We start from the raw sequence: 17,752 nt of genomic DNA on the forward strand, positions 1-17,752 counted from the left end.
TTCTCCCGAATTTGGTGTGTGTTAACCCAGATTTTGAAGCCAATCCCACGATATTCATAGAAACAACGTGGTTTTGAAGAGATTGTCCTGGCTATTCTTTTAGAATCAACATGTTCATTCTTTGTTATCTTTGTGTTGTTTTTGTGCGCTGCATCATGCGACAAGTCTAAAACTTACCAAACTCTACTTATATTGAAGAACTTTAAAACAAAACACATATTAAAAATACTATAGTAGTAGTTTGTAATACTACATTATTTCTATGTATCTTATCTTTAAATTCTGCATATAGACCATATGGCAGGATATCCTCCGCCTAGGGATCCTTACTTCCCTAACCAAGGGAATTATGGTTTGATAGAAGATGATCCTGAAGAGGATCCCAAGGAAGATAGTGAAGAAGAAAATTCATGTGGCATAGACTCGAAACTAGAGGTGATTAATCCTCCACAAGAAGTACAATGACTAGTAGCCAAACAACATTATCATGGTCCAATCCCAACATGGGGTGAAGAACTACACATGTGGAGTCACCGACAAGGACAACGTCCTCCATTTGGTATAAACAGAGGTTTTTATGACATCAGTAATGGAGGATCGGCTGATAGGGCTCTACCTGTTATAATGCACTGTATTTCTTGATAGGTTGATCAATCCCGTATATCGATCAACTGGATTCTAGAAGTCACAGTTGTCTCCTAACAAAACGCCGCAAATATTCAACGTTTAGATGGAGATCAGGACGAAACTAGACACCACATAGACATGCTCTATGTAGAAATGATTGCTCTTAAATTGAAATGAGAGCACTCCAAGAGCGTCAGACTTCACTGGAGAGGCGTTTGAGGGAATCAGTACCCCAAGTGGCAGAGCACAGTACTAGGAGCCATACTCGTCGCAAGTAGAGTTTATACTACTTCTACTTTAATAATGTAGAATGTATATATATTACTTATTACTATATGTAAACCCTAGGAATAAGTGAGTATACTACTTGTAGGTTGTAATGCTATTTAAATTCCCTTTTTGTTGATGTAACATAGACCTATGTGTATTTCAAAATTTTCCCAACTTCATGTACAATACAATATATCAATAAAAATGATAAACATTTTTACTTCATTAAAAGTTATTACAATTTTCATAAACATTTTATTACATAAATTCTAATTAACATACTCATTATCTTCAAATATACCAATTCATTACAAGTGTTGCTGTAAACAAAAACTGGCAAATGTTTTCTTATATTAGTAGACTCTTCGCTTACCAGAACACTATAAACAAGTCAGGAAATGATACATTTAGAATTGAAAATTTTCATGTTCAAATATTATCTGATTTGTGATCATTATTGAGTACTTATTATTATTTTTCTTAAATCATTATAGATCAAGATGACTCCCAGAAAGAATCTGAGACATACAAATGTTAATGAAGCACCGCCACCGCCACCACCTCCTCCACAATTTGACGCTGCTGTCTTTCAGGCAGCAGTGGCTGCTGCCGTGGAACAAATCAACCCTGGTGGTAACAGTGGAACAGGCAATGGTGCTCCAATTTCTGGTCATGGCGAAGGTCTTGGACACCCCCGTGAGTCTTCATATAAAGATTTTACAAATGCAAAACCCAGAACTTTTGATAGAATTGGAGGTGTCATTACTTTGACACGCTGGTTTGAGAAAATAGAATCGATATTTGAAATTTTTGCATGCCCTGAAGCAAGCAAAGTCAAGTTTGCAGCATGGACCTTCCTGGACTAATCCCTTTCCTGGTGGAATAGCTATGTCAAATCCTTAACACTTCAAGTCGCCAATGCTATGCGCTGGGATGATCTAATAACCCCGACGCTAGCAAAATATTGTCTCCACATTGAAATTCAAAAGCTAGAGGAAAAACTTTGGAGTCTAACGATGAAAGATCTGATATAATTGCATATACTTCTAGGTTTAGTGATCTAGTTATTCTGTGTCCAGGGATGGTTCCTAACGAGAGCAAGAAAGTAGAGCGGTATATTTGGAGACTCTCTCCTTAGATACAAGGAAATGTAATAGTTGCTAAACCTCTCACCTTTGATAGCGCTAAGCATTTGGCACAAACACTGGTAGACCATGGTGTTCATCATGGCTCAATGGGACCTATTCCGGAGAAACCCAAGGAAGGGAGCGGTAATAAGAAAAAATTATAGAAAAAGCGAAAAGGGCAATCATCTCAAGAGTCCTCGAAAAAGGAAAAAACAGTGGTAGCATATGCTGCGATTGTTCCAGCTGTAGTTCCGACTCCTGTTCCTACTACTTCGTCTACCACTCTAGCAATCCCAAGTAGATATGTTGGATCTTTTTCAAAGTGCAATAAATGAAACTTTCACCATACTGGAGCTTTCAGAGAAATACCGGCAAGAATTGTAATTGGAAGGGGCATACTACCTGTTTCTGTAGGGCACCAACGCAGCCTATTTCTCAAGTCCCTGCTACGGGAGTGAGTCAAACATGCTATGAATGTGGTGATGTAGGACAATTCAAGAGAAATTGTACTAAGTTAAATAATGCTTGTGGTACTAGGAGACTCTTGGTGATTGGTTATGAAGAAGTAGTAGTGAATCCTAATGTGGTGACCGGTACGTTTTTTCTCAACGATTCTTACGTATGCATTCTTTTTGATACCGGTGATGACAAAAGTTTTGTAAGCCATAAGTTCAAGCACTTTCTAAGAAAAAATCCCAAAGCATTAAAATATACATTCACCATTGATATGGCCAAATGGAAAACCGAGAAAACCAATTACATTTACATATGATGCACACTTACTCTAAATAACCATTCCTTCCAAAATGACCTCATGACAGTCTCAATTAAATGTTTTGACATCATAATTGGCATGGATTGGTTAAGTCTTCACTGTGCAGATATCCTGGGTTTCAAGAAAGCAAATTGTCTTAATTTACCATGTAACAAATCTCTCGTTACTTATGGTGACAAATCTAGTGTGAATCTTCAAATTATTTCTTGCATCAAAGCTCAAAAATATCTTAGTAAAGATTATTATGCCTTCTTAGCTCATGTTATTGATACAAAACAAGAAGTGAAAAGCATAAAGGATATCCCTGAAGCCTATAATTTCCCTGATGTGTTCCCTGAAGATATCTCAGTAGTTCCTCCTAAACGCCAAGTTGAATTCCGAATCGACTTGATTCCTGGAGCTAACCCTGTAGTTAAAATCCCCTATTGTCTTGCACCTTCAGAAATGCAAGAGCTGTCCAGTCAATTGAATGTACTACTCCACAAAGGTTTCATTAGACCAAGCTTTTCACCCTAGAGAGCACCGGTCTTGTTTATGAAAAGGAAGGATGGATCTTTTCGTATGTGCATAGATTATCGGGAATTAAACAAACTTTCCATTAAAAATCGATACCATTTACCTCAGATGGAGCTAGTTTCTTCTCAAAGATTGACCTGAGATCAGGATACCACCAACTGTCAGTTTAAGAGTCAGACATTCCAAAGACTGCTTTTAGAACTCGCTACGGTCACTACGAATTCTTAGGAATGCCCTTTGGTCTAACGAATGCACTTGCGGTATTCATGGACCTTATGAATCGAGTGTGTCGACCTTACTTGCATAAATTCTTCATAGTCTTCATTGACGATATTCTAGTTTATTCCCAGAGTAAGGAAGAACATTGCCAACACTTGTGACAAGTATTGGAGACTTTAAGAGAAGAGAAATTGTATGCAATGTTCTCTAAATGTGAACTTTGGATTCGAAAGGTGGAGTTGCTAGGTCATTTAGTCAGCAAGGATGGGATACATGTTGACCCCTCCAAGATCAAAGCTATCGAAAATTGGACGACCCCACGAACACCAACAGAAATTCGACAATGTCTAGGTGTCACTGGCTAATACAGGAGATTCATTCAGAACTTTTCAAAGATTGAAAAGCCACTCACCACCTTGACTAAAAAAGGTGTATCATTCGAATAGGAAGAAAAATAAGAATCTGCTTTCCAAACCTTGAAACAAGCCCTCTACAGTGCACTTATCATGTCCCTTCTAGAAGGGACGGAAGATTTTCTAGTCTACTACGACGCGTTTGATCAAGGGCAAGGTTGTGTTCTTATGCAACTAGGAAAGGTTATATCCTATGCCTCAAGATAGCTTAAGAACCACGAATTCAATTTTACTATGCACAACCTTGAACTAGGAGCAGTGGTTTTTGCCTTGAAGATCTGGAGACATTATTTATACGGTACAAAATGCACAGTCTTTACTGATTATAAAAGCCTTCAGCATATCTTTGATCAGAAATAACTCAACATGAGGAAGCGACAATGGGTAGAGCTACTATGTAAGGTCCTGAAACAGATCTTACTAGTGATCAAACAATAAACACAATCAATAATAATAAAGAATAGAGTAGAAACAAGAATCTAAACAAGCTTGCACACGCTTCTATTAGCAAAAACATCTAGTACAACTTGTGGAATAGCAGCCGAAACTCCGAGGCATCAACAACTATTAAACGACCTGGCACACCCCTATTTATAACGGACGTAGGCCGGCCTTGGGTTTACGGTCGTAAACTATTACATAAACTACCAAAAATGCGTATTCATACAAAAGAACCTATTACAGTGAAAGCCTAGACCAAACCATTAATTAGACCCTTCAATCTCCCCCTTGGTTTGGTGCTAGCTTGAAGTTAATCTTTTTCCACAATCATCACATCTTCTATCCCCATCGTTCCATTCCACATTCGCTTGTTTATAATCTCAGCAACCATAGCGGTGTATTCTTTCGCGGCTAACTCAAATATCTCAGCAACTCTGATCTGAAAATGGCTTAGATGATGAATCTCCCATTTCCTAAACTGGAACAAATCCCTTCTGTCATACAAACAAATGCATCCCTCCTTTAGTTTGATGACATCAGATGTTGTGGTTTCATCAAATAACCAATAGAGCATACAACTTAAGGATCCATCTGGGTAACTCTGAAGCATGGGAATTTGTTTGACCTAGTTTGTAGCAGGCCACATCACCACCTGGAGGGGATGACCAGTTTTGGGATCAATGATGTCAAGATAATGCTTTATTATAGATTCAGCAGTCTTCATAGATGGAAAGCCCTTCTTCACCTGATCTTCCAGGAAGTGTTTGAAATTAGTTGCTTGTTGATTATTTGTCGGGTTTGAAAAAGGAGATTGAGACAACTCTGAAAGATCCACCCTGGTCCAAGAGTTAAAGTCATGATAGTCTTTATAGAGCTCCATATTGCTGCTCTTTCTTCGTAGAATCCACATATTTAAGGGATCATGATAACCCCAAGATATGATTCCTGACCGATCACCATATGTGTCTCTAAACCTTACGACCTCGAGATCCGTAACAGTGATTGTGGCTTTGTTCCCGGGTGCGTTTTTGTCGGAACTCCTCTTGAATAGGAGTTGTCCCTTCTCAGCGGCTTTGGCTTGTCTGTCTCGAATAATCTATGCAACATGTGGAGCATGGGCATGCTCTTCTTTAAAACGGTTCACGACCCGTGAGGTCTGAGCAGTTGGCACAACAATGGGGTGAGCCTGAGAATGAAGATTGATTCTATACTCATCAACATATGTCTTATACTTAGCACCGAGATCTTCTTCACACTTCTTCTTAAGATCAAAATAGTTGGAGGTCAAAAGATTGAAATAAGCTTGGAGCTCAAATATCTGCATGGCCTTTGTTGCTCTATCTTCTTGGAGATCAGAAACTTGAAGCTTCAAATTAGTATTCTCACTCAGAAGATCTTTAACTCGAATGTTGTGCTCAATATTTTTCTGATCCAGTACATTTGCTCTCTTCTGAAGTTCATCAATCACAGAATCTTCTTCTCTTGACTGACTTTCTCTAAAGGCAATTCCTTTGGCCTTAGAAGAAAGTACATCAGCTTGTTATTTAGCCAGATGAAGGGCCAAACGCATAGAGGCCTCTTCGAGATCTTCCCTTAGGGGAGAAAATCCTGGTGGAACAGAGGAGCCACTGGTTTCAAAAATGGTGATAGGGCCTTCACGTAACGGTTATGTAGTTACAATAGCAGGAGTGGTAGTTGGAGTAATTTGCAATCCTTGAGACAAGCTAGAATCCAGAAGCCCGAACCTAGGATCTTGTCGTCTTCTCTTGGATGGAGGCTGCAAGGTCTGGTCTGTTGATTGATCACCCTGAAGTGGTTCAGATGTATGCAAAGCACTGTCATCGTAGGAGTCGTAGAACCAACCGCTTGCTCTTTAGAAACGGGGGTTTAGTAAAAAAACGTCTTTAGTTTCCCTTGTCTCCATTGCTGGGATAGCAACATCACTGGCATTATCTAGCAGAGTGTTGTGGTTGACATTTATCAAGAAATCATCATTGCTTTCGAAATTTGTAGGAAGGTTATATTGATCAAAACCAGTAAGATCAAGGTCTTCATATTGCTCAGCCTCGGTCAGATTAACAAAAGACCCCTCATTGTAGTCGCTTTCAATGTGCACTGATCTTAGGTTATGCTCATTGGCTACAACCACATTAGGAGCGACTGTCACCTCCCCTTCTTGATCCGAGACAATAATCACGTCTCCTTCCGAGATTATCTTTTCAGACGAGGTGTGTTCTAAGGATATTTTATCAGAGGAATTATGAGACTCAAACGCCTCATTCGGTTCAGCGAAATGTCCGAATTTAACCAATGGGTAAAGTCCTTGAAAAGTGACCTTTCCTTTATGATTACGTTTAATTAGCCCAATGGTGTGTGGGCCCAAGGACTTCATGTCGAGCCTATCACCCTCCTTTACCATGTCTGGGAACTGTTTGTTTCTAAAGAGCTGAATGAACCTCGGATACATCAAGAAGGTATCACAAGTAGTGGCATTGATGTTAACCACAAATTCATCCAGTATAAACCTTGAAAAATTGAAACCAATTCCCGCAGTGAGAGAAACTATAGAACCAGTGTTTCTCAGTGAGATTTCATCTGCACCAGATCTCCTGCCGGAGATGTAGCTCGAAAACAAATCAGCTAAAAATCTCCAGTAGGGCGGTAGAAGCTTCTTCATCGTAGGTGGAGAGATGCCCTCATACCCCATCTTCATTAAAATCTTCTGAGCATCTTCAATGCCGATCTCGGTAGGAAAGCTTGGAAGGTCATTTATCAGTAATATTTCTCTGATGAACTGCTCATTGATCACAATTTTGCATCCTTGAACAATTGCATCCACAGTCATAGCATCATCGTTATCTCTCGTCATCTTGGCAGTCTGCCAGAACTCGCATATGATTTTCTGATAGACAACAGTGTTCATAGTAATGGTAGAGGCAAGCAACATTCTCGTAATCCATGAATCATTGATTTGAAGTCCACATGAGCCACTAGAGGATCAGAAAGAACCATCGCCAGGTTATGCATATCTGCAAATTTTAATGCCGCCATTTTATCTGCACTAAGACATACCAAGTAAGACAAGAGAGAAAATTGAGCAAGTAATATTTTAAATGATTTAATTTTTGAGCCTACATATGCATTAATAATTTTTAAAATTAAATCATAAGTCAAAATGGAGTTTGCGGTCAACGGGTGTTTATGGTCGTAAACCTGTGACCGTAAGCTTATGGCCGCAAACGGAGTTTACGACCATGAACTCTTCACAGTCGTAAGCTTGGGCCATAAACCCCGACAAACTAGTTTTCATCGATTTCAAGCTCAAAAATCATCAAATCTCTGAAACAGGCCCATATTATTGGTCTAAAACGTGATACCTTCAAAGCTATCGGAGCAATTTCACAAAAAACGAGAAATTTTTTTCAAGGAGAGAGAGAGAGAGAGAGAGAGAGAGAGAGGAAGAGAGTTTGCGGCCGGAAATAGAGAAATGAGGAGGATTCCGGCTGTAAACTCCTTAAATACCCTTAATCTTTTTACATGCTGACCACACAGTTTAAGGCACAGTCCAATATTTTCAAAATTTTGAAAAACAAAACTTTTTGAGGATTAAAATTAAAAATAAAATAAAACAAAATAAAATAAAATAAAATAAAATTAATCTACAAAATTCAAAAATTAAAATTAACAGTTAAATCTAACAATTAACTAAATAAAAATAAATAAAAATAAAATTAAAAATAAAATCAAACAAAATGTACAACTAAAAAATTTTAATTATTGAGAATAAATTTGTGACACTGGGATCAAAGTGGTTGGATAGTCTTATTCAACTTGTCGGTACCCTTATTTTCACGTATCTGAGACACACTCAACAAACTATGTGTCAATTCGGGAGCAAAGTTAACATTCCTGAAACTTAACACCCCATTTATGACGGTTCCTCCTTGAGTGATCTTGCCTCCTTCTCCACCCGCAAAGGAAATATACCCCCATTAAAAGATTGAATGTTGTTCAGTTGGGCTATATCTCCTGTCATATGCCGGGAGCAGCCGCTGTCGACGAACCAAGGTCTGACGACATTCCCCCGCAACTGCACTACTAGAAAAAAGACCTTTAATGACACGCTTTTTACGACACGCGATAATTCACGATACGCAAAAGGACGTGCCCTTAAAATAGTGTCATCTCTCCAAAAAATTTAAGGATTTACGTCACGCTTTATTGCGTACCCTTAATTTAGTGTCTCAAGAAAAAAAATTAAAAACACGGAGGGCGCTTTATCTTAAACGCGTGTCGTCTGTACCTGTCGCTTTATAATTTTAATGAAACGCGCTTTTAGTAGACAAGGGGGGAAATGAAATCCCCAAAATTTTGAAAACCCGCCTTTTTTTTTTCTATCTTTTATCCATCTTTCATCTTCAACCTAACAAGGACGAGCATTGCACTCTTGATTTCCCTAACTCTTTCTCATTTTCTTATTCAAACTTGAAAGAATCGAAAAAAAATCTATCAATTTTGAAGCCTAAAGAATCACAACAACCGACTTCATTACATCTTCATCTTATTCACATTACCACTTCGAATATCCTACCCTAATTTTCCCTCAGCAACAATTCTAGTAGCTTCGCAGACATGGCTCAAAAAACCAGATGGGGCGAATTGGAGGAAGAAGTTGATGGGCGACTATTTGTTGCCGCCAAAACAGGTTATTGGACCCGATGAACACGGGTTGAAAGTACAAAGTCAACGACGAAGGTAATCGGGTTAAGATTACCACCACCACACGCATCCATAAAATCACTAATGCTCGGCTGAGCAAGCGCGCCATGGAGAGGCGTTCTTGGCCTAAGTTCGGTGATGTCGTTCAAGAGGACATCGGCGCCAAAGTTACCATGGTTTCTACCGAGGAAATCATCTTTGAGCGACCAAGGGCTCCAGGTACGTCATCCCTAGATCTGAAATTTCAGATAATTGTAACAATCCGTTATAATTATTTATGTGAAATTGTTAAGACATATGTAGTTGAAGATTTAGGGAACTAATTCTTGATTGAAGTGACTGATTAAGATGAACGCATTCAGTTCTCTCTTTTTCTTTTATTTTACAAGTTCCACCACATATGAACTTCAAATGTGGGTTGCCCTATTGCAAAGCTTGAAGGATGGGGACCTAAACGTGGGAGGAGAAAGAAGAAGTAAGTTTGATTCTCTGTATCACAAGGAAATTGGAAGCATTTAGAGCTGGCTTTAATCAGGTCATCATCTTTTTCCAACATTCTAATATGCTAAATTGTTTATGGAATTAGAAAATATACAAAATAATTTTTTTAAGCTAATATTTTATCTTATTACTATCAGGTTTTTCAGGCTTCAAGTTTACAAATATTTTCTACAAGTGAGTTGGATTATTTACTCTATGGGCGTAGATTCATTCTTGAACCCTAAGTTGACCTCCTGAGGAAACTAGAGGAAAAGTAGCAGGTAGATTCATTCTATATCTTATATATATTTTTGTTACATGGGACATGGTTGTTTGAGTTTTCTAGGGCTATTTTTGACTTTTTCTAAAACTTACCCTAAGTTCTACTCTTGTTCTAATGACTAGCTCTGCTGAAGCAACAAGGTGCTTTTGCCAAAGGTCAGACAAAAACGGCTCCTGTAGAGGAGGAAGTTCCACCTTTGCTTGGAGAAAATGGAAAAATAGAGGTTTCAGATCATAAACTTGTTGCTACATTTAGATTTAATGTAGAAAGATAAAAGAATTGTGCGCGCTTTAGGTATGGCGTATTGATGGTGAAGAAAAGACGGAATTACCCAAGGAGGATATTGGAAAATTTTACAGTGGAGATTGCTATATTTGTCTTTACTCCTACCATTCTGATGAAAAGAAAGAAGATCACTACCTGTGTTGTTGGATTGGGAAGGATAGCATCCAGGTAAACTAAAACCATATTATTTCTTTTCTTTTCTTTTTTTTTTAAGAAAAAAAAATCTTTAATTGTGTATTTAGGATGAAGACTTGTTATGTTGTCTGACCACAGGAGGACCAAAAAACAGCTGTTCAACAAGCTACTTCAATGTTCAACTCTATGAAATGCAAACCTGTTCAGGTACCATAAATATAATAGCTTTTTTTACTTGTTGCACTGCTGATTATATATAAATTTATTTTTGAAATATTATTGATCTTACATATTTATTTACTTTTATACCCCTTTCCAATCCTTGATAATTTATTCAACTCTTTTTTCTTATATCTTTAGTCTGGAGTACCTGTAAAATTCTCTAGAGAAGGAAAAGAGAGCTTAGCTTTCTGGATTGCACTTGGTGGAAAACAAAGCTACTCAAGTAGCAAAGTAACACAGGAAATCATCCATGAACCTCACTTGTCTGAAGTAATAAGCAATAAAGGTTTCAAAACCATAAACCATCATCTATCTTTCACATGTCCATTTTTGCTGATTATATCCACCAACTGTTTTTATCATCTTATTTTCCTCTATATAGGAAAGTTAGAGATTGAAGAAGTTCACAGCTTTGAACAAGATGACTTATTTCCAGAGGATGTCTTGATATTAGCTACATGATTTTTAGGGAATATTGGAATGAAGCAGTTACAGAAATATTGCAGAAATCCCAACAAACATTATTTTTAAAGGATTTTGATGGAATGGAATGACTCTCAATTGGTACTCTGTTAGAGTGATTTTTCTTGCATCATTTTCTGAAGCACTTAAGTACCATGATTTTCACCATCTTTACCAAACATTTTTTTTTTCTTTCTGAAAATGTAGCAGAAAATGAGGAAGAAGAGATGGGCAGAATGGTAATTCATGCCATAGAAAGGGCAATGGTGTTAGGTTGAGAATTTTAATGGGGTTTTCATTGTGGAAAGGTATGAATGTCTACTACATTTTTTCTTTGTTTTCCTATCCTGATTCTGAGTTTATGTGAGTTGTTTATCCCATTTTGTTTGATGTTGTCATGAAATGTTTCAGCACGTTGCTGCAATCTGTCCTTATTTTATAAAAATCATACAAGGCCATCAGATTGTCCAAAAATCATGAAGTATAGTTTTCTGGAAAGGTTAGTGTATCTAGTTTCACTGAACTTTGGACCACTTTTCCTAATTCCAATTCCTTTAAGGGTATAAGTACCAATCTTTGCAAACTGGTCCATGCAGCCCACTGTTTGCATCAATCAACTTCGAAAATTCATAATAAATTCATAAAGGCTCCAAATGCCATGAGGTAAAAGCCTATAATCAGGTACGGAAGTCTATTTTCATCCTTACCAAGGGCTTAACTTAATTCGAAGCACAAAATTTCAGCTTAGTACAAGAGTGCAAACTAGCCCGAAAATTCACAAATTTCATGTGCTAACTTGTCATGTGCACAAGTAATTCTACAAAGCATAATTTATGTAACAGTGAAAATGATCCAACATTCCATTTGAAGTGTTTGCAGATCTTCAAGTGAGTAAATATCAAGTGAATTTTGAAAGCCATGTTATATATACACATTCCTTTATCTGTTTTGTTTCATGTGTGACACATACACTTGAAAGCTTTTACGTTTTGATAGAGGTATGCAAGATTAGTTTCCAAGGATTTTGCGCCCAAGGTACCCTTTTGTGTTCTTTAAGTATTAACACTCCTTGTGAAATATGATTTTGAAATTTTCAATAATTGATTTTCTTTTTTCTTGGATCTGACAGTGGGATATTCCAAATTTGGATATTCCTACTTCTAAGCCTGAACTAAACTTGCCCACAGCCTTGAGAGAGCTTTCATGTGAACTTTATAGGTTTATCATAGGAATGTCCGAATGACGGTTATGCCCTTCCTACCATAAAAAGCCATTTATCAATTGATTTTTATATCATGAAATTTATCTTACCTAAAAATTTCAATTTTGGGATTTGTAAATTTAGTTTTTTGAGGTGATATATTCAAGTTTACAAAAGATGATAAATGATGATGGGTTTCAACGAGCACTTTATATGATTGACATTGGCCAAAATGGCATTGTTGATGCGTTTGCCAATAAGTATTCATATGCCCAAGTTGTAAAAAGAATACCATTAGTTCTTGTAGAAATTAAGAATGCCATCAAGGTGAAATTAAATTGTAAAAAAAAAAAAACACAAAAATAGCCCAAACAGTTAAACTTTTGACTCATTTTAATTTTATATTTATTTTTTTTGTCCAGAGTATACATGATAATGGTGGCAGTAAATTTTGAGTTCCTAACATTGATTGGTTTCTTGTTATGCTCAAATCTTAATAGCTATCATGCCAACCTTCAACAATAGTTTTGGATTGACAACTTCTAGCAGAAGATATCGCATATGTGTTCTTGTGATGTTATTATGGATTCGGGAACATCCTGCTTACTGGTCCAACTGTATGTATCTCACGTGAAGCTTTTATTAGTACTTTTAATCTCAGGGATTTCAATTTTTTCATATTTCTTATATAATAAATATCATGAAATATTAGCAATGTGTTACATTTACTTAATATTGGAATGATTATTTGTATTTGACATATTAGTGCAATGAATTATTCTTAGTGTTTATGGTATTTTATTTTGTATTATTAGACTTTTAATGTGTTATTTAATTTGAAAATTAGTAAATCTATCAAAAAATATATAATTTTAAAAATATTTAAAATTATGAAATGCAAAATGCGTGTCGCCTTCCTTTAGGACAAGGGCTTCCATGATACGCAAAAATGTGTGTCATCTTCATTTATGACATGGCCTTTCTTGACAGGGGCTTCCTTGATACGCATTGTGTGTCATAAACACGCGCGTCGTAAGGTTGCGACACGCAAATGCGTGTCGTCTTCCTTTATGACAGGGCCTTCCTTGATACACATTGCGTGTCATAACCGCGCGTCGTAAATGCGCGTCGTCTCTCTTTATGATAGGGCCTTCCTTGACATGCATTTGCGCGTCGTCTGAGCGTTTTACGACGCGCAATGAGCGTCGTAAAAGGCCTTTTTTCTAGTATTGCTATCCCTGCAAAATGTGCGGGTTCATTTAGATTTAGGAACCCAAGTCATTAACTTCCTGGGTTGTCTCGATGCCTTTTCAAATTTATCATTATTTAATAACTTCTCAGAGGATACAAATGATGGATTTGAGGTTATTTTGCGCAATCATTGATAATTAGGTTTTCTAACCATCCCGTGTGGTTTTGAAATAGTATTTTTATCAGTTTTCTTGGAGCACTTGAGTGTTCTACTAGAATTGGTTGAAGACCCATTGCTGCTTCTTGATGAAACCGACTTTGGCTTGGCCATGTTTGGTTTTGGCAAACTGTTTGGGACTCTGTTATGAAAGACCCTTTTATGCTTTTGAAAAACAACACGTTTTCTACTACGATCGCCCTTCCAATCATCATTCTGAGAACGAGTTCTAGAGGACTTTCTAGCTAAAGGCCTTCCTCTGAATTCATTCTCTCCTCTTGGTGACTCAAAATGTATAAACATTCTATTAGGACAATTCCTAGGTATATGACCACCATTACCATAATTGAAACAAGTCTGTTTGTTATTGTTAAAACTTGTAGTGCATTTTTCAGATTTGTTTTCCATACCAACACCCTTGCTTTTCTCACATGAACATGAACAACAATTAGATTGTTAGACAAGTGATGGTGCATCAGATGGAGAAACTTGTGAAACTGGTGGTTTTTCATTATTATCATCAAAAACATTAGAATTGCCAACCACATCATCAAACACTTTAAAACCATTCAAAATAGTATCAGAGGTGCAGAAACATCAGAAAAACATTGTCACTAGCAACATCAGAAAAATTAAAGTCTTTATTTAAAACTAAAACTTCAGTCTCAGTTTTATTTTCAGAAACAGATTCTTCAACTTCGTGCTTTGACTGATTTAAGGATTGATTTGCAGGAGAAGTAGAAATGTTAGTACTTTCAACATTAATAAATCCTCCCGAAACAAAACCAGATGGCTTACCATAAACCATGGATGGTTCATTGGCAATCTACTCCTTGAACAAAGGTTGAAACTGATATGAATGATTGAAAGGAGGAGGCACTTTATTATACCCTAGACCCTTTGACTGATTATGTTTAAATTGCATGCAGTGGTCTATCATATTGGCAACTACCTCACTTGATACATCAAATTTTCGAAAATCAAAATCAGCAGTTTCAAATTTGCTCTTTAATGTTTCAATTTTAGTCAATAACTCATCGTTCTGTCTCTTTATGTAGTCATAATTTTCACATTCATTACTATAGTCCTCCTGAAGTCTTCTAAAGTACTTTATTTTAGATTCTAAATGGGCCTTAAGAGGTTTTTGTCATTTTCTAAGTTGGTAACCCTCATACCAAAGGTCCTCTACATCTCTACGTAATGTTTCAATTTCCTCACGAAGAATTTTAACATAATCAATGCAAGCTTGAGAGCATGACGCTAGAATTACGTCGTTTTTCTTTGGTTCAGGAGAAGAGGATACCATCAGTGCAAACTGCAGCTCCATCATTTGATCTTCAGTTGCAACAATCTCAACGGGAGCATTATCACCAACCTGATCCAAATGAGCATTTTCAGGTCCTAATATGTTCAGGTCCGGCATCTGATCCTCCCAGTCAAATGATTGCGCAACCATCGCCTTCTCATTGTTGACTTGTGCACCGCTCCGATTGTTTCCTACTGCAACTATTGTCCGATAATTTTTTAATATTCTATCTGGCTTCGGGCACTCACGGGCAAAATGATCTGGCTCATGGCAGTTAAAGCAACGTAGCTTTCCCTTGCTGAACCCTACCTTCTTGTCCGCACTCATCCCCCAGTTGTTCTTCCCGGTCTTCTTTGCACTCTATTTTGCCTTGAAAACCTCCATGGCAATTTGCCATGTGATATCCATTTCTTCTACGTCTTCAGGATGAATTTGATCGAGATCAGCAAATGACAATTGGGGCGGAAGATCTCCTGCTACAAGTGCATTGTAGCAGTTAACAAGCCCTGTAGCAAGAGCAAGATTTTCATCACCCTCCTTTCCGTTTGATGAGGAAGCCACATTTGTGGAAGAAGCAGCTTGAGTAGCAACGAAGGACTGATTCTGTGAGAATGGCATGGCTGATGCAGCAGGAAGTGAAGTAGCTGATGGAGTGGAAAATGACTGAATTTGAGCTTGCTGAGCAGCAAAGGGTTGACCTGCAGAAGAAAAGGTGAAAGATGAAAGAGCATTGTTAGAAGAGATCCAAAGGTTTACAGCTGAGTATGAATTCACGTGATTTATCTCCCGTTGTTTGTCATCAATATCACATGCCTTGATGACCACCATCATTTCAGCAAGAGAAAGTCGGCTTAGATCCTTAGTTTTCTTGATAACAGCTACATTCATGTCCCATGACTTTGGGAGAGCATTCAGTAGCTTCTTGTTTATTTTAGACTTGGTGTAAAAGATCCCAGCTACAGTCATCTTAGTGGTAAGAGTTGTGAATCTATGCAGCTGTGATTCAAGAGTTTCGCCAGGAATGTGGTTGAACATGCTAAACCGTTGTCACAACATATCTTGGCGACTCTCCTTCATGTCTTTATTCCCTTCATAAACCTCGATTAGGGCTTCCCATAAAGCCTTAGCAGAAGTGTACTACCTAAAACCTTAAGCTATATCAGGAGACAAGGCCATAGTCATAGTGGCCAAAGCCCGTTCCTGCTCCTCCACCTTTTCAAAGTCCTCATCAGTGTAATTTTCAACCGCTTTATCAACCACTTGTCCTAAAACAATGGTGGTTATTCTAACATGATTTTTGATGATACTTCTCCAGATTTTGAAGTCCTTCATTTTGATGTACTTCTCATTCCTGTACTTCCATTAGGGAAACCTTCAGCGGACAATAGTCTTGGAATTCGAGTGGTTGTTCCCATTATAGAATCCAGATCATGGTGGTGAGTTTGACTTTGTGAATCCATTTAATATTAAATAGAAATTAGATTATTGATTAAAAAAATTTAGTTTCCAGTCAATAAACAGCTCATGGTCAAGGAATGGTTTACAACCGTAAACTAGGTTTACGGTCGAAGTTTACGGTCGTAAAGGTTTACATTTGATGAGTAAGGTCAATGAGTTCAAGATTCCGGTTGTTGAAGCTGTTCTATTTACTGCCTAAGAACCAAGCTTACGGTTCAAGAACAGACAAGAGTTTACGGTCGTAATCTGTGTTTACGGCCATAAGCTTTTGGTCGTAAACTCCGAGAAGTTCGAGAAAACAACAATTTTAGAGTTAATCTTGAAACCCTTTTGCAGCAGAAACCAACTTCAATCGTAAACAGTGAAGAATTTGATCAAAAACTTGATTGTATTCCGCTTTGACACTGGTTTTTTCTCTGATACCAATTGTAAGGTCCTGAAACGGATCTTACCAGTGATCAAACAATAAACACAATCAATAATAATAAAGAATAGAGTAGAAAAAAGAATCTAAACAAGTTTGCACACGCTTCTACTAGCAAAAATGTTTGGTACAACTTGTGGAGTAGCAGCCGAAACTCTGAGGCATCAACAACTATTAAACGACCTAGCACACCCCTATTTATAATGGACCTGGGCCTGCCTTAGGTTTACAGCCGTAAACAAGCTTATGGTCGTAAACTCTTAGCTGGCCGTAAACTATTACATAAACTACCAAAAATGCGTATTCATACAAAAGAACCTATTACAGTGAAAGCCTAGACCAAACCATTAATTCGACCCTTCATACTAAATGATTACGAATGTGAGATTCGTTATCACCCCGACAAGGCCAATGTAGTAGCAGATGCCTTAAGTTGAAAAGTGTACCTGGGTCGCCGAGTAAAATCTTTCACTATTACCTTACATTCCCACTTATCTGCACAAATTAAGGAAGCTCAGTTGGAAGCCTTGAAACCTGAGAATATAACAAGTGAAGCCTTAGGGGGAATGGAGAAGAACTTGGAAACTAAGGGTGATGGAGTACTTCATTTCATGAATCGAATATGGACACCGAAGTTTGGTGGCTACAGAGACATGGTCATGAACGAAGTCTATAAAACTCGATACTCTATGCACCTGGGTTTAGACAAGATGTATCTGGACCCAAAGAAACTCTACTGGTGGCCAAACATGAAAGCCGAAATAACTACTTTTTTGGGCAAGTGTCTAACGTGCGCCAAGCTTAAAGTAGAAAATCAAAAGCCCTCAGATTTACTTCAACAGCCAGAAAATCATACTAGTATTAAAGTTGCACCCTTTGAAGTTCTCTATGGCCGTAAGTGTAGATCCCCTATGTGCTGGGCTGAAGTGGGTGATACGCAATCAGCAAAGAACCAGATACTTGATAGTACTCTAACCACTC

Source organism: Lactuca saligna, chromosome 4 (genome assembly GCF_052625555.1).
Source record: "Lactuca saligna cultivar CGN05327 chromosome 4, ASM5262555v1, whole genome shotgun sequence".
Classification (NCBI taxonomy): Eukaryota; Viridiplantae; Streptophyta; class Magnoliopsida; order Asterales; family Asteraceae; genus Lactuca; species Lactuca saligna.